The 20,041-nt window shown below is 46.9% G+C and overlaps 1 protein-coding gene, 1 long non-coding RNA gene and 4 other non-coding genes across 8 annotated transcripts in view; 5 read left to right on the top strand and 1 right to left on the bottom strand.

Annotated features, from left to right (window-relative positions):
• LRRC71 (leucine rich repeat containing 71) overlaps positions 1-20,041 on the bottom strand; it is a 2,015,367-nt gene that overhangs the window by 1,690,709 nt on the left and 304,617 nt on the right. The window lies entirely within an intron of this gene.
• The window catches only part of LOC122808794, a 387,856-nt gene that overhangs the window by 194,634 nt on the left and 173,181 nt on the right, over positions 1-20,041 (top strand). The window contains exon 2 of the long non-coding RNA XR_006365832.1: positions 8,619-8,681. This is a non-coding gene — a long non-coding RNA (uncharacterized LOC122808794). The remainder of the gene's footprint in view (positions 1-8,618; positions 8,682-20,041) is intronic.
• LOC122809921 lies at positions 9,013-9,132 on the top strand. Its single transcript, XR_006366026.1, has one exon. It is a non-coding gene; the product is annotated as a small nucleolar RNA SNORA11 (small nucleolar RNA).
• Positions 9,270-9,353, top strand: LOC122809924. The gene has a single exon (XR_006366029.1). It is a non-coding gene; the product is annotated as a small nucleolar RNA SNORA11 (small nucleolar RNA).
• LOC122809923 lies at positions 9,527-9,646 on the top strand. Its single transcript, XR_006366028.1, has one exon. It is a non-coding gene; the product is annotated as a small nucleolar RNA SNORA11 (small nucleolar RNA).
• LOC122809922 lies at positions 9,785-9,904 on the top strand. Its single transcript, XR_006366027.1, has one exon. It is a non-coding gene; the product is annotated as a small nucleolar RNA SNORA11 (small nucleolar RNA).

Raw genomic sequence — 20,041 nt, 5'->3', positions numbered from 1 at the left:
CCCAGGCGATAATTGAACCTTGCTGTGAGACAACAATGCTGTCCGCTATACCAGTATGTTCTGCACTAACTTACCACTCACACAACTTCTCATCTCACATAAATCTTCTCTATCCTTATCCAAAGTCCTCCTTTCCACTACACAATATCTGCATGCATTCTTTCACACCTGTTGCCCAACCTGGGCACCCAATTATCATAACCCCATTTTTGATTGCCTATCTCCAAAACTGCCTTTGTATAACAATTTCTTTTAAAGTGTGTGTACTGTACAGTGCAACCACCAAAACTGCCTTTGCAGAACTTTGATAAAACATTCACATTAATGGATGTGTATTGCAGTGTGGTTAAGTCATTGTTGAAGTTAGAAGCTTATAAATGCTTTTGCTTTAATAGATGATGTTATGTGATCCTATCTCGCCTACATTCTGTACTGATGGGCTCGGAGCCGATCCCTCTGCTCCGACTCGGCACGCTTATGCTATAGAGCGAGGCCTCTTATTGGCTGAGCTATCTTTATCCCAGGATGCACCACCACTAATCCCCCAGATCTCGTTTGCCGCTTACAAAGCTTAGACGTGGTCTCAACTTGGCTGGGCTAAGTACTATTTATTTAGGCTTTTACCTGTCAGAATTTTGCTTGATTTGAACCCAAAAGCTGTTTTAACAGCTATTGTTGATATATTGTTGTTGTACGAGTGTGCTTTAGTAGTTTTGGTAGAGGATTTTGTGTTTTTTCCTGTCAGGGAAGGTTTCCCGTTTAACTTAGAGGGGCCTTCCCCTGTTTCTACTACCTTGGTTTTTTGTGTGTGGTCAAGTACCCGTTTAAGGTAGAGGGTCTTGACCCTTTCTATCTCTCTTCTGTAGAAAATTGTTTCTTCACTGTATTAAAAAAAAAAAAATATATATATATATATATATATATATATTTTATTTATAAAGTTTTAAAATATTAAAGTAGGGATATTTTACTTGCTGTGACCCTTCTTTTTGATTGTAGACAACTGTGTTTGACTTTTTGGCTATGTCTAAAGAACACAAACCCTCCGGGTTTAAGAAATGCACGAGGTGTGGTTTCAAAATGTCCATGACGGACGACCACTCCTCGTGCGTCTATTGCTTAGGCGCCAAGCACCTACAAGAATCGTGTAGCGTGTCACGCCTTTTCATCAAGAGTCCTCCAGGGGAGGAAGAATAAATTAATCCTGAAAGGGTTAATCAAGCCATCCTTCGAGGAGGCTTTATCTTCCTCTCCTTCTCCTTCTAAAAAGAAAAAAGCGTCGGCTCCGACCAGTCAGTCGGAACCGACTGCAAAAAAATCTAAGCAGACTTCTCCATCGGCTCCACGGACTTCGGAGCCGAGGGCAGAACGGTCTGCCTCGATGCCTCCAGCCTCGACCCCTCTGGTTTCGGAGCCGAGGACTGGAGCATCGAGGCGGGTCACCCTCATCGGCTCCACTGATATTGGAGCCGATAAGGGTTACCGGCTCAGACTCTTCCCCTTCAGAGCCGAAGACCTTATCAGCACCGAGGGAAATTACCTTGAGATCTCCCTCGGAGCCGATAGTGGTAGAGTCCATTCGGAGCCGGTCCCCGAGCCCTTCGGAGCCGATGGAGAAATCGGTTCGGGCCCGATCGGTATCCTCTAGATCATCCAAGATGTCTGATTCGGACATCGACAGGGTGCTCCTTAGACTCTTCCAGTCTCCGGTGTTCCAAAAGCTAGTTTCGGCTCCAGCCCATTCGGCTTTGGAGCTGATGGTCCACTCCCCTACTGTGGTTCCTCCTCCAACAGCTTCGGCACCGTTGGAGCCGGCACTGATGGAACCGGTGGAGGTTTTAGGGTCGGGCCCGACCCTTGCTCCAACTCCGGCTCTTGGGTCAGAGTTCAGTACACGGACTTCTTCCTTCGGCCCTGGGGGGGAGGCTTCGGGATTGATGCTTTCGGTCCCAAGTCTCCCTCTTGGTGCGTCGGCGGCGGGAGTGCCGTCCACTGTTGTGGCCACGGAGGTGGGACCCTCCCAGGATTCTGGTGGTCCCGCCTTCAGGGCTATGAGGAGTGCATTAGCCAAATCTTCCTTGGCTACCTCCACGGTTTCCCCAGCGCCTTCCCTGCATATGGAGACTGGGTCTTTGGCAGTCCCCCTGTCCTTAGACAGCGGAGCCCCCGGGCCTCAGGTTACCCCTGCTGGGGTTTCTCCCCCTCCTGGAGGTCCTTCTGAAGCTTCTTCGGAAGAACCCCCCAGGAAGAGATCGTGCAAGAGGAAGCATGTTGACTCCCCTGATGAGTCTCTGACATCAGACACTGATCTCGATGATGCAGAGGGGTCACCTAAGTCGTCCTCGGATGATGCCTCTTTTGCAGACATCCTGGAAGCCCTAAAACAACGAGGCGGCTGGCAGTCCAAACCTCCCTCTGCTGATGAGTCGGTGTTCCTGAAGGCCTTCGGGGCTCAGCCCTCCGCCTCCTGGGTGTCTCCGCCCTTCGATGAGCTCTTGGATTTGATCTGTCGAAGGGCATGGGAACACCCAGACTCTGTGGAACCGGTGCCTGCTCGTCCGAATAAGTTCCTCTCGGCACCCCCTGAAAAAGAATTCCTAACTAAAGGTGTGGCTGTAGATGCTTTGGTGATGGCATCTGCTACCCAGCAATACGTAGCAGAGGCTTCGACGTCCGTCCATCCTCCTAATAAGGAGTCTAGGAGCATGGAGCGGTACGGAAAGCGCACCCTCAGTTCAGCTGCCTTTACATTGAGGTCCTTGAACTACCTTACGCACTTTACCAGATTTCAGAGGGATCTGATTAAAGAGTTGTCCGATACCCTCTTGGGTAACCTGCCTGAGGAGCTGGCCCAGACGGTTGGCTCTCAGCTGGCTACAATGACGTCCATCTCAAACTCGTCCATGAGGCTCATTTCTTATGCGGCCGAAGGGGCGAGTAGAGCGGCGGGTACAGGCATTGCTCTACGGAGACAAGCCTGGCTCCGCCTGTGTCATTTCGCGGAGGCCTTCAAGTCTTCCTTTGCCAACGCCCCCTTTGATGGGTCCTCCCTGTTTGGACCCAAGGTAAAGGACACACTAACCCGCTGTGAACAGGAGGGTAAGACTCTGACTGCCGTAGGGGCACGATTTTCCACTCCCTTTCGGCCTTATCCCAAGGCTAAAAGAAGGGAAGATGTGGTTCCGTAGATCTCAGAAGCCTTACCCCTCTCAGCAGGAGGATTCCCCTTCCAGAGGCAGAGGAGGGGGAAATTCTTTCGGAAGACGCCGTCCCAGAGGCGGCAGAGGCCCTCGCAACACTGGAGACCGCGAGTCCTTTCGTGGCTCCTCAGCCTTTTATAGTCCCTGAGGGATTGCCCGGCTGTACTGCTCCGGAGCCAGTCGGGGGTCGTTTCTCGAAGCACCTAAAAGCCTGGGAAGGTATCACTCAGGACCGATGGGTGCTTCGAATTATCGCCGGAGGTTACTCCATCCCATTCTCTCTTCCCCCCTTTCAGTCCAAAAAAATCCCGGACCCGCCACCCAGTCAGCGGGATACTGCAGCCTCAGAAGTTTTAAAGCTGCTGCAAAAAGGAGTCATCCAACCGGTCCCCACAGACCAGATCGGATTAGGGACTTACTCAAGATTCTTTTTGGTGCCAAAAAAGACCGGGGACTTGAGGCCCATTTTGGACCTCAGCATCCTAAACCGTTCAGTCAGAAAGTCCAAGTTCCGGATGGTCACCCTACAAACCATTCTCCCATTGCTGGAGAAGGGTGTTTGGATGTGCTCCATAGATCTCAAGGACGCTTATTACCATATCATGGTACATCAAGCGTCCAGGAGACATCTGCGCTTCAGCCTAGGAGGCAGTCATTTTCAGTTCCGCGCGCTGCCCTTTGGTCTCACCACAGCCCCCAGGGTGTTCACCAAGTGCTTGGCAGTCGTGACTGCTCACCTTGAGAAGTCTAGGATTCCAGGTGTTTCCGTATCTAGACGACTAGCTCCTAACTGCCACCTTCAAGCATCTACTACTGCGGAGCCTACAAGCCACTGTATCACTGGGCAACTCCCTTGGAATCGCCTTCAACTGGCCAAAGTCTGTGTTGCTGCCATCTCAACGAATAAGATTCATAGGGGTAGCGATAGACTCAAACCAAATGCGGGTCTATCTACCTACAGACAGAATTCAAACCATACAGACTCAAGTTCGAGCCTTACTTCCCAGGTCCAAAGCCCCAGCCAGAATGGTCCTGCAGCTATTGGGATCTATGTCCGCCACGGTTCTTCTAGTCCCCTTGGCAAGGTTGCACATGAGAATTCTCCAGTGGCTTCTTTCAACTCAGTGGTCCTTTCAGGAACTCCCTCTCAGTCACCTCATAAGGATCACGGAAACATGCAAATGGGACCTTCGCTGGTGGCTAGTGCCCTCCAATTTGGATCAGGGACGACCCTTTGTTCCACCTCCTCCTGCGGCCACTTTGACCACGGACGCCTCTCAGATGGGGGGGGGGGCATTCCCTGGGCAGGTCAGTCCAAGGCAAATGGCACCCAGAAGAGACCCTACTTCATATCAACATCCTAGAAATGAGAGCGGTGCTTCTGTCCCTCCAAGCCCTTCACGATTACCTCCCTCAGGGCGTAATTGCCGTTCACTCAGACAACATGTCAGTTGTCTGGTACCTGAACAAACAGGGAGGGACCAGGTCCTATCCTCTTTGCAGAGAAGCCATGAGAGTTTGGGAATGGGCAGTCTCGACCAAACGCTTCCTAGTGGCTACTCACATACCGGACAAGTCCAATGTGATAGCCGACAGATTGAGCAGAACCATCCTCTCTCCTCACGAATGGTCACTGAATATGTCAGTTGCAAGTCAGATTTTCAGCAAATGGGGAGTTCTGTGTTGCGACCTCTTCGCGACTCCTCTGAATGCAAAGTGCAAAGAATTCTTCTCCCTAACCCCGGCTCTGGGGAAGAGCCCCATGGACGCACTAGTCCATCCTTGGCCCACCGGCTTGCTTTATGCCTTCCCTCCACTTCCTCTCCTTCCCAAGGTGATTCAAAAGGCATCTCTCTTGGGGAGCAAAATGATCTTAATTGCTCCTTACTGGCCTCGTCAGGTGTGGTTCCCCTATCTTCGGAAACATGCTCTGGAAGGTCCATGGTTCCTGGATCAGGTCCCAGACCTACTGGTTCATCAGTCGGGACTATTCCACCAGTCCCTACACACCTTAAAATTGACGGCTTGGCTCCTCCTCTTCCGACGATAGTCAGGAGTCATACATTGGATCCAGATGTTGTGCACATATTATCTTCGGCCCATAAGTCTGCTACAAAGAAACTGTATTCTAGCAAATGGAAAAGATTTGCTATTTGGGCTCAACTCCAGGGTCTGGACCCCATTTCTGTTCCCGTGGCAGAAGTACTAAAATTTTTGACTTCTCTTTTCAATCAGGGCTCTTCAGTTTCTACCATCAAGGTACAATTGGCAGCAATTTCTAATTTTCACGAATCCATAGACCCACCTTTAATGAGCAACAGATTGTGTAAGACCTTCTTGAAAGGGGCTGCTCTATTAAGACCTCCGATTTCTCATCCTGCACCTCCATGGGATCTCGATATAGTGTTACGTGCCTTGACTTCTTTCCCCTTTGAACCGGCAGCTACATGTGATCTAAAGTTTCTATCATGGAAAACAGCATTTTTGGTGGCCATTACTTCTGCCAGAAGAGTTTCAGAGATTCAAGCTTTGTCAGTAAAACCCCCGTACTTGGTTTTTCACAAAGACAGAGTATCCCTCAGGCCAAATCCTTCCTTTGTCCCTAAAGTTTGTTCTAGTTTCTGCTTACAACAGTCGTTAGAGCTTCCAGTTTTTTCCCAAAATACTCTAACAAAGCGGAATTCATATTCCACACACTAGATGTCCACAGACAATTACGTTTCTATTTAGACAGGACCAAACAAACAAGGAAAACAGATCAGTTGTTTGTACCCTTTGCAGACAATAAATTGGGCAAAGCTATCACGAAGGTCACTATTGCCAAATGGATCAGGGACTGTATTACTCAAGCTTATTTTTATTCTAACAAAGAGCTTGCTACCTCTGTCAAAGCTCATTCTACAAGGGCTATGGCTACTTCGATAGCATTTCATTCTAAGCTTGCCATTAGTGACATTTGTGCTGCGGCTACATGGTCTTCCCCGCACACTTTTGTTTCCCACTACAAATTGGATATGGCATCTAGAGGACGAGCTTCATTTGGTTCCACAGTGCTCAGGAGTGTTTTCCAATGAGTCACCCGGGATTTAGGTGCTAGGGACGCTGTCCCATCAGTACAGAATGTAGGCGAGATAGGATCACATAACATCTTTTAGTTATGTACTCACCATAACTTTAGATGTTTGGGATCCATCTCGCCTACATTCCTAATAACCCACCCTCCTTCCCCCTTCCTTGGAGATCAGAGGATATCAGAAGGTCCGAATCCTGTTGTTTCATCTTGAAACAACATCTAACAATGATATACAAACAAGTTGTGCATGTGGGCATGAATGCGGACAAACAAGATCTGGGGGATTAGTGGTGGTGCATCCTGGGATAAAGATAGCTCAGCCAATAAGAGGCCTCGCTCTATAGCATAAGCGTGCCGAGTCGGAGCCGAGGGATCGGCTCCGAGCCCATCAGTACAGAATGTAGGCGAGATGGATCCCAAACATCTAAAGTTATGGTGAGTACATAACTAAAAGTTTTGCACATTGTCATAACTCTGTAAATGTAATCATGGAGCTTTTATGCCTGGGCTCCTGCTGAAAAAAGGGTGTTAATTCTCATTTGGACTTTCCAGATAAATGTGTACATTTTTTTTTCACCAGTTGAAATATCTATTCTGTCAATCTTCCAAAGGAGCATTCTTCAGTTATTAACATGGTCAGCATTACATTAATGATGAAACTTAAGGATAGGGTTATTTAAGCAATAACCCATGGCTGGGTGTGGGTAATGCTGGATTTACCCATGGTTGGTGTTGGTTGGTCATGAGGGCGAAGCCAACGTGACAAAACAAAGCCAACCGTGGGTAAATCCAGCATTGCCCACACCCAGCTGTGGGTTATTGCTATTATACAATGACATTATTTAAGAAAAAAAATACTTGCTTTTCTTAAATAATGTCATTGTATAATGCCTCCGTGCTGCCCTTCTGCAGTTTTCCGGTATCTTGGGGCATTTCTGATGCACTGTGCATGAATAAGGGACTTGTGTTTCCACACAGTACATCAGTGCTCTGCAGAGGTAGCAATGGAGAAAGGAAGATCTCCGGTGCTTTTTTTTTTTTTTTTTTTTTTTTTTTTTTTTAAGATATCTCGCTATGTTATACAAGTTCTTCAACTCTTATAACATAGTAAGATATCTTTAAAAAAAAAAGCAGCAGAGCTCTTCCTTTCTCTGTTGCTACTTCTGCAGAACAAAAAAAAAAAAAATCAGGAAATATACTAACGGCAAAAGTCCAGGCAACCGGACCTTTTTCCATTAGTATATTCTTGGATTTACAATGGGCACGTTGGTTGGGCTGGCCAATCAACGTGCTCGTTTTTGAATATTAATGACCAGTCATATAATTTATTTAATTTGCTTATTAACTAGGGTGGAGCACTGATCTCTGTATATTTTTTAGACTCTGCCCAGGAGTAGTTTCTGGTTGTGATTTTCTCAAATTCACACATTTAGGCAAGTTGAGGCCGAGTAAATCAAACCTTGGACCAGCAGAAGCAGCTTGTTAACTAATAACTGTACTCCTCTGGCATTTGAAAGGGTCTGAGCTTTTCTCCAATTAAGTATGCTCATTATTTAAGGTTAAAGCAAATTCTGTTTATTTGGATAACCTCAGTTTATAATTCATTTCAAAAGTCAAACAGTACTCTATTTATTCTCATTTGAGTAAACTGAACAGTAATTTTAATCAAGACAGTGTGTGGAGTACATTGTGGCTGCAGTCCTTATCGTATATTCAGAATAGGACAATTTGGTGAGGATATTTTAGCCTGTAGTTGCTTCAGCTTCTGTTTGCTTGAAGATGCTTCATTTAACCACATCCAAATCTGAAATTTAGAATAGGTAGGCTGCTGATATAGCTGCTGAAACTGCTGGATTGGACAGGGAAGAATTTTTATTTCATGTTGGGATATGCAAGTGTTTTTCAGCTGCTCCCTTGTGAAATCTAGTTAAGCAGTACATTAAAATACAGAATGTCCACAGGATGACAAAGAAAATGAGAAAAAAGGTTTACTATACCCAATATATTAATGCATCAAAACGGGTTATGTCTTAATTTCCTGTGGAAAAAGTTCACTGTGCATTTAATTGCAGAGTCTGATTGCCAGAATCAGTTGCAAACACAAACATATGTTGTGAAACAATGATTTATGGTTGTGGATTAAAATGTCACTTGAGTGACTTTTATGTTGCAGTCTTAAGTACCTTCTAGTATACTGTGATTTTCACTAATGAGCAGCAGTGAATCATCTGTCTCAGTGATGGTGTTAAATTTTAATCATACATGTATTTTTAGTGAGACTTAACCAAATTTTCTGACACATTTGTCTTTACTTGAAATTAAAATACTGAGTTTTTTCCCTGCAGTGAAAGACACCAGGATTTGGGAGACGTGAAGAAATTAATTACTGAAGAATTTGTTCGTCAGAAGTAAGATTTGTTTTTCTTTTATGCATTTGTATTTTATTTGCACATTAAAAGTGTTTAACTTGGCTGCAGACATGTTTGTTGAATAGTGCATATTTTTGTAGGTTTGTTCCTTCTCAGTTGGAAGCTGTTAATGATTCTCATTAACACCTTGGGAGATCACAGCATATAATTTGTAGATGACAAGGCAGTCTGTTCTAAGTTAACCTCACTTGTGCTGAATAACTCTGAGATGATGTGTAGCTCAGATGCTTAGACATCTGACACTGTAATACTGTGGTTGTAGGTTCAAATCATGCCGTCCCCTTGAAGGCATTAAAATTTGTGTAAGTGATCGGTGTGATCAGAGCAGTTGCCCATCAGATAATTGGTCAGTTGTTTACACCACACCGTACAGGAAGTATACTCTGCTAAATATAATGCAACATTATATAAGTGTGGATGTTGTAAAAGCGGGCAGAGAACATTTTATTTAGGTTCATAGGTTGGTACTAGGCTAGCCCAGATGCTTGGATATCTGAAACTGTAATACTGTGGTTGTAGCTTCAAATCATGCTGTCCCCTTGAAGGCATTAAAATTTGTGTAAGTGATCGGTGTGATCAGAGCAGTTGCCCATCAGATAATTGGTCAGTTGTTTACACCACACCGTACAGCAAGTATACTCTGCTAAATATAATGCAACATTATATAAGTGTGGATGTTGTAAAAGCGGGCAGAGAACATTTTATATAGGTTCATAGGTTGGTACTAGGCTAGCTCAGATGCTTAGACATCTGACACTGTAATACTGTGGTTGTAGCTTCAAATCATGCTGTCCCCTTGAAGGCATTAAAATTTGTGTAAGTTATCGGTGTGATCAGAGCAGTTGTCCATCAGATAATTGGTCAGTTGTTTACACCACACCGTACAGCAAGTATATTCTGTTAAATATAATGCAACATTATATAAGTGTGGATGTTGTAAAAGCGGGCAGAGAACATTTTATATAGGTTCCATAGGTTGGTACTAGGCTAACTCAGATGTTTGGACACCTGACACTGTAATACTGTAGTTGTAGATACAAATCATGCTGTCCCCTTGAAGGCATTAAAATTTGTGTAAGTGATCGGTGTGATCAGAGCAGTTGCCCATCAGATAATTGGTCAGTTGTTTACACCACACCGTACAGCAAGTATATTCTGTTAAATATAATGCAACATTATATAAGTGTGGATGTTGTAAAAGCGGGCAGAGAACATTTTATATAGGTTCATAAGTTGGTACTAGGCTATCGGCCCTAGGGCCTATACAAGCCTAGCCATAACAATTCCCTGGCTGTTTCTTCCCACACTATTTACTTCCCCTATATCAATGGTAAGGTTTATTTTCCACTCTTAAAATAGCAGTGTTGTGGATGTTTTAGCAAACATGTGGTAACATTAATACTTTGATTCTAAAAATGTAGACAGGGTAACTCAGTTATGCGAATAAAGGTGGTTTCATCTGTCTGTTGGGAATTTAAACCATAATGTGGTCATCACAGGGATCAGTGCTGCAGCAGAATTCTTATCCATGAGAAATGGCTGCAGGCAGATGCCGTTCCTTCTGGAGTGACTTTTAGAACCATTTAGACTTCCTGCTGGTGTAGCTGAGCTCCTTTTCCCTAGACATTGGTCTGACATACAGTTGAAAGTTAGGTAACCTGAGCTGCCTTCAGTTCTTTTTTTGCCATAAGAAATAATTGGTCAAAGGTCCATCTTATACACATGTCCCTTCCAGATGACTTCCATAGAATGGTAAGTACCCAATTTGGAAACGCTTTGCTTACTTTCTTGTACTGGATTACTGTTTAAACATTTGATGTGATGCTCTCCGTGTCATTATTGATCACTAATGGTCATGGATCTGACCTCGGATCCAAGCCAGCAGAGTAAGTGACAGCTCCTGACCCCAAGCTCCTCCCCTCCCAGGAACCCCTGCTACCCATAATCTTCAGATCTTGTTTGCCGTTTACAATGCGTAGACATGTTCTCTCTAGCTCAAGCTCTTGAGTCAAATAAGTAGCCTTTTTTGAATAACTTGTTGAGGTTTTCTATTTCTTTTTTCCTTCCTGTTAGTGTAGTTAATTTAGTTTAGTGTAGTGGTAGGTTCCCTCCCCTCCTTTAGCTGGTCATTGGTCCGTTAGGCTTTTTCCCCACCCTTTTTCCTTCAGTGACTTTCTCCTCCTCCTTTGAGTGAGTGCTTGTGTGTTTGTTGGGAGGTTTGTATTTTTGTTGTGACCATCGGGCAAACCTTTTGGTTTTAGATGCTGCTCCTCATGCCGCTCAGAAGTTAACCCCTGCCAACACGCATGAGGAGAGCGTCTAAGAGAACCCCATTTAGAGGTTGAATTTGATATCTGTGCAGGATTCGACCCTAGGGCTCTCCTAGACCATAGAAACAAAATTCTACTAAAAGGGCTGGCTAAAGGGAGGGATCCCCTGGTCTTGGGCTCCCTTCTAAGGCCCCATCGAATACCAAGATGAAGCCCTCTTCCTCTCGGGACTCTCCTTCTAAACGTCTGAGGCTGTCTGATCCCTGTGCCCCAGATCAGAGTCCATCCTCGGGGGTGTCTGCTCTGGGGTCTTCAGCTCCGAGAGCCTCAGCTCTCCCGTTGGATCCAAATCCTTGGAGGCACAGAGGTCTTCGGATCCAGTCGGGTCTAAAACTCCCTTGGATGAGACAGCTTCGGATCACCCACAGAATCCATAGGGCACTCAGATTCCATCCAGGCCGTTGGATCCAATGACTTCCTCAGAGCCCATTGTTATCGATCTTCTGGCCCCTTCCAGAGTATCAGATCCGAGACAGACCACCAGGTCCTCTTCTAGGGACTGTAGACACTCAACCCATTCAGGCCATTTTTCAGTTTCCTCCTGGTCTACCAGGAGTTTGCTTCCATTTGACATGGACCAAATGATGAGCAGCTTCCTCAAAGCCCAAATGAATCTTGACTTGCTTCCCTCCCGTAGCCACTTGCCAAGGGGCACTTCATCCACGTCTGAACTCCTCTTTCCATCTGATTCATGCAAGTTTGGCTCCCCAGAGTCAGATTGCCTAAGGAGAGGCCGTCTGTGTTGGGTAGTGTTCCCACTCCCACATCCCCTAGGTCCCTGGCTGGGTCAGCCCCTTTGCCCTTAGGGCTGGATATGTCTCTGCCCTGAGAGATCCATGGGGGCTCCCAGGGGGGCAGGATCTGGTCTAGAGTTTTCAGACTGTTCCCTTCCCTTGGGGGCATCCGCTTTGGATAGCTCATGACCAATATCATCCGGGGACGTCAGCACTATGTCTGCGTCACCCTCCTGCCCCAGTCGGTCTTTACCAGCGGGGATGAGGGTGGGGCTTCTTCCAGTCAGTCAGCCTTTCGGGTGATAGAGAGGACCGTCTCCAATTGGTTGGCAGCCTCTACCTCGGCTCTGGACCCACTCCTTCCTGGTTCCATTTTGAGTAGCGAGTCTTCATCATTGGTTTGGGGTCAGCCGTTCTGAGATCACCTTCAGAAGAGCATTACCCCCATGGGGGTACCCTCCTCCGCAGAGTCCTCCCCAGACCCCACAGTGGAGGCACCTCCACGGAAGAGGACGTGCAGGAGGAGGAGGCACCTGGACTCCCCTTAAGAGTCCCTTACCAAGGACACATTTCAAAGAAACAGGTGCCTCAGACTACCATCTGAGCAGTGTCTTTTGGAGACATACTTGAGATCCTAAAAGAGCAGGGCAGTTGGTCTGCCTCCACCCCGTCCTCAGAGGAATCAGTGTTCATGAAGGTGTTCAGGGCGGGTCTATCTTCCTCCTGGGGGTCTCCCCCTGCAGATGAGCTAGTCCAGCTAATTTCCGGCAGGGCGTGGAAGGAGCTGGAAACAGTACAACCGGTCCGCAAGAGAGTGGACAGGTTCCCAAGTCCACTGAAAGACGCAGCTTTTTGGAATAAGGGTGTCCCCATGGATGCCATTGTGGTTGCCGCAGCCACCAAGAAAGAGCTTGTAAAACAGAGCTCTATGGTCCATCTCCCCAATAGAGAGTTGCGTGTGATCATTTTGGGAAGTGTGTGTACGCCTCAGCTACCTTCGGACTGAGGACTACTAACTGTTTGCCACATTTCATACGGCTGCAAAGGGATTTGGTGTCAGACCTTGCTTTTTTCACTTTGAGTTATTGCTTCCGGAGAGGCTTAAATTGGTCTCTCCGAAGCTTTTCACTCTCACATCCCTTGCTAATACCTCGATGAGGTTGATCTCGAATGCGGTTGATACCACCTCTCGAGCAGCAGGCACAGGCATTGCTATTAGGCGTCATGCCTGGCTCCTCCTTTGTGAGTTTGCGGACAACTTCAAGGTATCTTTTACAAATGCCCCATTTGATGGATCTACATTTAGTCCTTCGGTCAAGGAAACACTGAGCAGGAGGGAAAGACCTTGTCCGTAGTGGGGATCAAGTTTTCTACTCCCCAGGGTTCCTTTTCCAAGACTCTGAGGGGTAGTAAGAAGCTATGGTTCCGCAGGACTCAGTCTTCCTTCCAAGATGCTCCTCAGGAATGATCTTCTGGCCGGGGAAGGGGATTTGTTGGCAGATGCTATCCCAGGGGCAGAGGAAGTCCGCAAAATCAGGGCTTCTGAGAACCCTTCTCGGAAAAGCCCCCACAGCTCTCCTGAAGGGCTGCCCGACTGTCCTGCCTTGGAGGCATCAAGGGCTGTATCTCCTTGCACCCCCTGGCTTGGGCTACTATTACCACAAACCAGTGATTGCTAAGCATTGTGTCCAGGGGATACTTTATACCCTAATATCATGCCCCATATCCAAGCCTAATATCATGCCCCATATCCAAAAGTCACTCCCGGATGTTCCACCCCACCAAAGGGAGTTAGCTCTCACAGAAGTTCAAGACCTTCTTCAAAAAAGAGCATCCAGAAGGTCCCAACAGGACAACAAGGATCCAGTACTTATTCTTGCTTCTTTTTAGTACCCCAAAAAACAGGGGACCTGCATTCCATTCTGGACTTCAGCAAGTTGAATTTATCTGTCAAGAGGTCGAAGTTCAGGATGGTCACTGTTCAGTTCATTGAAATCAAGCAAGTGCTCCAGGAGATTACCTGCGTTTCTGGCTTGGGGCCAATCATTATCAGTTCAGACCCCTGCCCTTCGGTCTCACCCACAGCCCCCCCCCCCCCCAGTGTTCACATGTATGGCAGTGGTAGCAACCCATCTCTGGCTGTGGGGATTTCAGGTCTTCCCCATACCTGGACAATTGGCTCCTCATGGCTCCCACAAGACATCTTCTCACTGTAGCCACAGATTACGCTCTCAGCCTTTTTTGATCTCTGGGCATTACTGTCAACCTTCAAGTCGCACCTTGTCCTGTGCCAGAGGCTGGAATTCATAGGGTTATTCTGGACACTGTGTTAGAGACTGCAACTCTTTCCCTGCTAAAGGTAGACGCGATCCGGGACAAGTCCCTCTCCTGGATCGGGGCAGCATCCCTGCCCATCTAATACTTAAAGCCCTCTGTTCTATGGCACCGGCTATTCAGCTGATCCCCCCCGCCAGGTACCACATGCGATTACTTTAATGGACCCTTGCAGTACAGTGGTCAGCTCATCTTCACCTTATATCCTGGACAATCCAGATATCTCAAGTCTGCCAGCATCACCTAGCGTGGTGGCTCCAGTCTGAGGATCTTCTGCTAGGGAGACCTTTTTGTATTCCGTAACCCCAAGCCACAGTGACCACAGATGCCTCCCTGTTGAGATGGGGGGAGGCATTTTCAGGGAAGGACGGTTCAAGGCATGTGATCCCCCTTGGAGACCAAGTTGCACATCAATGTCTTGGAGATAAGTCCTGGAAGAATTGTGACGATAGGACAGCTCTCATCTCTATCTTAGGACTTTGACAGTTCAGACAGACAACATGGTGGTAGTCTGTTACATCAACAATCAGGGAAGGACCCGATCATATCCGCTGTGCAGAGAGGCCATGAGAGTGTGGGAATGGGCTATGTCTTCCAGGCGCTTTTCTTCTTGCAATGCATATTCCCAGCAGACGTGTTGGCAGACAAGCTCAGCAGGTCCATCCTAAGTCCCCACAACTGGTCCCTGAATCAGTGGCAAGCCAGATTTTCGACCAGTAGGGTCTTCTGTGCTGCGATCTGTTTGCATCTGCAGTCGGTCACAAATGCAGCAAATACTTTGCCCTGAATCCCCCACCGGGGGGTCTCCGTCACGATTGGCTGCCAGGACTTCCTCCGCCCCTCATTCCCAAAGTTTTACAGAAAGCCCATTGCCTGAAGGCTCACCTCATCTTCATTGCCCCCTTCTGTCTTCATGAGACATGGTTCTTCTTCCTGGTCTCATGTGAGATATCCACCCTGGATATTGGATCCAGCCCAGGATCTCATCTCCCATCCCTGGGGACTTCCTCTCCCAACTTTCAATCCCTGAGGCGGACAGCTCTTTTCCTCCAGTTACATTGATGGTCAGTCAGGCTAAGCTTTTTTCTTTGGTGAAGGACATTGTTTTGGCATCTCAGTAAACTTCTGCTAAAAAGGTTAAATGTTATGTTGTCCTATCTCGCCCTCATTCTTACTTGGATGGTTTTGAAGCTAGTCCTCGGCTCAGACTCTGCTGAATACTCAGCTGGAAGTCTCAAACTTTGCTCGTGGCAAGGTAGGTATCCCATGAAATAGTGGTGCAACTCTCCAGATCTCATTTGCTGCTTTACAAGGTTGGATGTGCTCTTCTTGGCCATGGCTAAGTTTTTCTTTTGCATTTTGTTAGCTTAATCTAGTTAGGATAGTTAGTTACTGTGTGCTGTGAAACTTTAGCTTTAGTGTGTAGCTTAGTTTTTCTCCTTTTTCTGCTGTTGTGTGCTTTTGCCTGGCCGTCATTTTTTTTCTGCTGGCCAGTACTTGTATCCCGTAGTTTCTCTGTAGTGGTGCTTTAAACAAATGTAGCTGTAGTGTTGTGTGTTGTTTTTTCCTAGTCTCTTAGTTAGCTGGTTAGTTTATTAGCCTGTTTAAATTAGAGAGCTAATTGCCCATTTAAGTTAGAGGGCTAGTAGTATTAGTAACGTTAGTATATTCTGTCTCCTATTATCCCTGTCTAGGTCCATTTTAAATTAGAGGACCCTAGTGCTCGTTTTTAGTCAGAGCAAAGCTGGTTCTAATATTTTTTCTTAGATGTGCTGTGTCTGTTAAATTAGTGAGTTTTTTATATTTCTAGAAGTCGTGTGAGTGTATTTGGTGTTTATTATAGGACCTTTTTTTCTTCCAAAAATGTCTAAAGACGCTAGGGAGAAGGAATGCAAGCCTTCGGGCTTTAAAACATGTCAAAAATTTACCCAGAAAATGTCTATTACAGACGGACATGGCATTTGTGTCTGTTGTTTAGGAGCTATCCATCTCCCAAGAGAATTGTACTTTCTGCCACTCCTTCAGTGCACGTGTGTTACAGGCTAGAAAAGCAAATTGATTGTCAAGGGGCTCTTGAAACCAGCCTTTGAGGAAGCTGTACAGAGTGCTTCTTCTACATCCTCTTCTTCTAAGAGAGACAAACCAACTAAAAGGTCATCTCCTGTCTCTTCAGCTCAGTCCGAGCCCTCTGAAAACTTGTCAAAAATTGCTAAGCCATCTACCTCCTTGGCTCCACAGGCTTTGGAACTGATGGATGTGGTTATTATTGACAAACCTGGTTCTTTGGCCCCAAGGTCTTTGGAGCCGAAAGATACCATGTCTCGGAACCAGTCCATTGATATTCCACCGATCTCCCCTACCTTCATATGTCCCATTTTGGAGATATCTCATTCACCAGCTCTTATCCTCCAGGTCCCCTAGGAAGCTATGCAATGATGACGTGGAGCAGGTGGTGCGCAGACTCTTGAAGTTGCCAGTGCTAGCTAAATTGTTCTCTGCTCCGACCGAACATGTTTTGTAGCATCCTATGACTGTTACATCCACTGTCGTTCCTTGTCTGAGCCATGCTGGATCTTCGGAGCCGAAGTGCCAAGTACCACTTGCTGTAGACCCATTGGTTCCGGGACCCCCCTTCGGAGATTACGAAACCGATATCTGCTCTGACACAATCTGTACCATCTGGGGTGTCTGGGAGCCCGGGGTTCTCAGGATGGCCTCGGGGGGGCTCTGACCCACACTTCTTCGGTTCCAGGCCTATCCCTCGTTGAGTCAGCCCGGGTGAGCTCGGCTCCTATATCAGCCACGGAGCCAGTCTTTTTGGGACCAGGGATAACTTCTGTCTCCTCGGAGCCAGTGGGTTCTGCTTTCAAGCTGATGAGGAGTGTGCTGTGTTACCCTCTGCAGCTCTACTGAAGGATACTGGCATTCGTCCCCCCAAGGCACTGGCTACTGTCTCAGCACCACCCCATCCACAGGATAGAGATTTAGAGCCTCCAGAACCCCCCATTGAGCGAACCCCTCTCTTCCGAGGCCTACCCAGAATACCCTTCTGAGGAGCCCCCTCGAAAGAGGACTTGCAAGAGGAAGCATATAGACTCCCCTGATGAGTCTCTCACCTCAGACGCTGACCTTGAGGTGTCAGAAGGGTCCCCGCGGTTGTCCTTTGAAGATATCTTTTTTTGCAGATATCCTGGAAATCCTAAAGCAGAGAGGCGGCTGGAAAACCATCATCCCTGCTGATGAGGAGTTTGTGTACCTGAAGGCCTTTGGATCTCAAACTTCAGCCTCCTGGGTGTCTCCGCCTTTTGATGAGCTAATGGACTTAGTCAAAAGGCATGGGAGTCACCTGACAGTATGGAACCAGTCCCTTGGTGGCCAAACAAGTTTTTGTCAGCCCCCACTGGAAAAGATTTTCTAACAAAAGATGTTCCTGTAGATGCTATGGTGGTGGCAGCAGACACCAAGAAGGAACTTTCTGAGACATCCTCATCTGTTCATCCTCCGAACAAAGATTCTCGAACAATGGACAGGTACAGGAAGTGTCTTTTCATCAGCAACTTTTACACTCCGATCGCTGAACTACCTCGCACACTTTACAAGGCTACAAAAAGATGATCTGAAAGAGCTAGGAGATGCTCTGCAAGGTTCATTGGCTGCGGGGTTGACTGAGACGGTCTCCTCCCAGCTGTCCACCTTAAATTCTGTCGTAAGATATCTTATGCAGCAGATAGATCGAGTAGGGCAGTGGGTTCGGAAGTTTCCTTGAGGAGACACTCCTGGATGCGCTTGCGTAATTTTGCAGAACCTTTTAAGTCTACCTTTACTAATGCCCCTTCTGATGCTTCCTCACTTTTTGGGCCCAAAGTTAAAGACGCTCTCACCAGATGCAAGCAGGAAGGGAAAACTCTCTCTGCCATTGGAGTATGTTTTTCAGTGCCTTCAAGACCTTTCCCTACAGGTCAAAAGAGTGGAAAAATGTGGTTCAAAAGATCCCAGGGAGCTTTCCAGGACACATGAGGTGAATCCTCCAGGGGCAGAGGAGGAGACAACAATGGTAGATGTCCTAGAGGCAGGGGGTGTGGGAAACCAGGGTGACCGTGATTCCTTTCACGGACGTCCCTATCAGCACTCCTGAAAGGAGGCCCACCTGCTCTACTCTGGAGGCAGTCAGGGGACGTTTATCTTTGTACCCAGAAGCCTGGCAAAGTATCACAAAAGACAAGTAGGTACAAAGCATAATATCCAGAGGATATTCCATTCCCTTTTGCCATCCTGTCCCACAGATCAGAACAGTCCCAGATGCCCCCCCCCCCAATCTAAGGGAGTAAGCAACTATAGAAATCCTAAAGTTGCTGGACAAAAGTCATCCAAAACATCCCCGCAGACCAAATAGTATTCAGAACTTACTCAAGATTCTTTTTGCTGCCAAAAAGAACAGGAGACTTGAGACCCATATTGGATCTCAGCAAGTTGAACGAATCTGTCAAAAAAGTCAAAGTTTCAAATGGTGACACTGCAGTCAATGCTTCCTTTCTTAAGGAAAGATGATTGGAAGTGCTCAATAGACCTCCAAGGTGTGTACTACCACATAATAATGGACAGAGCACCAAGGAGTCGCGCTTCCGGATGGGAGCCAGTCATTATCGGTTCCGAATTCTGCCCTTTGGTCTCACTACAGCCCCCAGTGTGTTCACCAAATGCATGGCAGTAGTAACGGCTCACTTGAGACATCTTGGATTCCAAGTGTTTCCATATCTGGATGACTGGCTCCTAACTGCCACCACCAAGCATCTACTTCAACAGGCCAGGGATCTGGCATTGGAAATTTGTTCTCAGCTAGGCATAACAGTCAGTTTACAAAAATCTGCCTTGTTGCCCTGTCAGCATATTACCTTCATAGGCGCAAACCTAGACACTGTTTTTATGATGGCATGTCTCACAGCCGACAGAATTTCAGCCCTCAGACAGCAAATACTTCACCTTCTTCCAAAGGACAAGGTAAAGGCCAAGGTAGTTCTAAAGCTTCTAGGGACAATGGCTTCAACCATAACTCTAGTTCCTCTCACCAGGATGCATATGAGGATCCTTTAATGGCTCCTATTCTCCCAATGGTCCCTTCAAGAACTTCCTATGTCCCATCTGATCAGAATAACTGATTCCACAACAACCTGTTGCTACAGTGACCACAGACTCTTCCCAGATTGGGGGGGGGGCATTATCTGGGAAGGACAGTCCAAGGTATATGGCAAGATCACGAGGCCCACTTGCATATCACTGTTTTAGAGATGAGTGCAGTGCTTCTGGCATTGCAAGTACTCCACGACTCTCTTCCACTAGGGATGATTGCAATGCAGTCGGACAATATGTCAGTGGTATGGTACATAAACAAGGAGGAACCAGATCATTCCCACTTTGTCGAGAGGCTTTGAGAGTTTGGCAGTGGGCAATTTCTTCCCAATGCTTTCTAGTAGCAATGCATATCCTGGGGAAATCCAGTGCGATAGCGGACAAGCTCCGCAGGGCAATATTAATGCCTCACAAGTGGTCTCTAAACCAGAACATAACGGAAGAGATTTTCTGGAAATGGGGCCAGCCTCACTGCAGTCTTTTTGCCACTCCAATGAATGCCAAGTGCAGCAGCTTGACACAGAGAGACACATTTATACGTGATTACCCCTCGGGACGACTTTATGCCTTTCCCCATTTCCCCTCATACCCAAAGTCATCCAGAAAGCAAAATCCATGGGAAGCAGGCTGATTCTCATTGCCCTATATTGGCCTCTGCAGATTTGGTTCCCCTTCCCCTGGCCTCATCTACAGGAGTAGCAGTGAGTTCTGGACCCAGTTCCAGACCTTTTAAACACATATGTCAGGAACACTTCGTCCTTCTCTCCACACCCTCAACTTGACAGCGTGGCTGCTCCACTTCCCAATTTAGTCA

This window comes from Protopterus annectens, chromosome 8.part0 (genome assembly GCF_019279795.1).
Source record: "Protopterus annectens isolate FY-2018-M chromosome 8.part0, PAN1.0, whole genome shotgun sequence".
NCBI classification, from domain to species: domain Eukaryota; kingdom Metazoa; phylum Chordata; order Ceratodontiformes; family Protopteridae; genus Protopterus; species Protopterus annectens.
The sequence above is the reverse complement of the archived record's forward strand: the minus strand, read 5'-3'. Positions and strand labels throughout refer to the sequence as shown.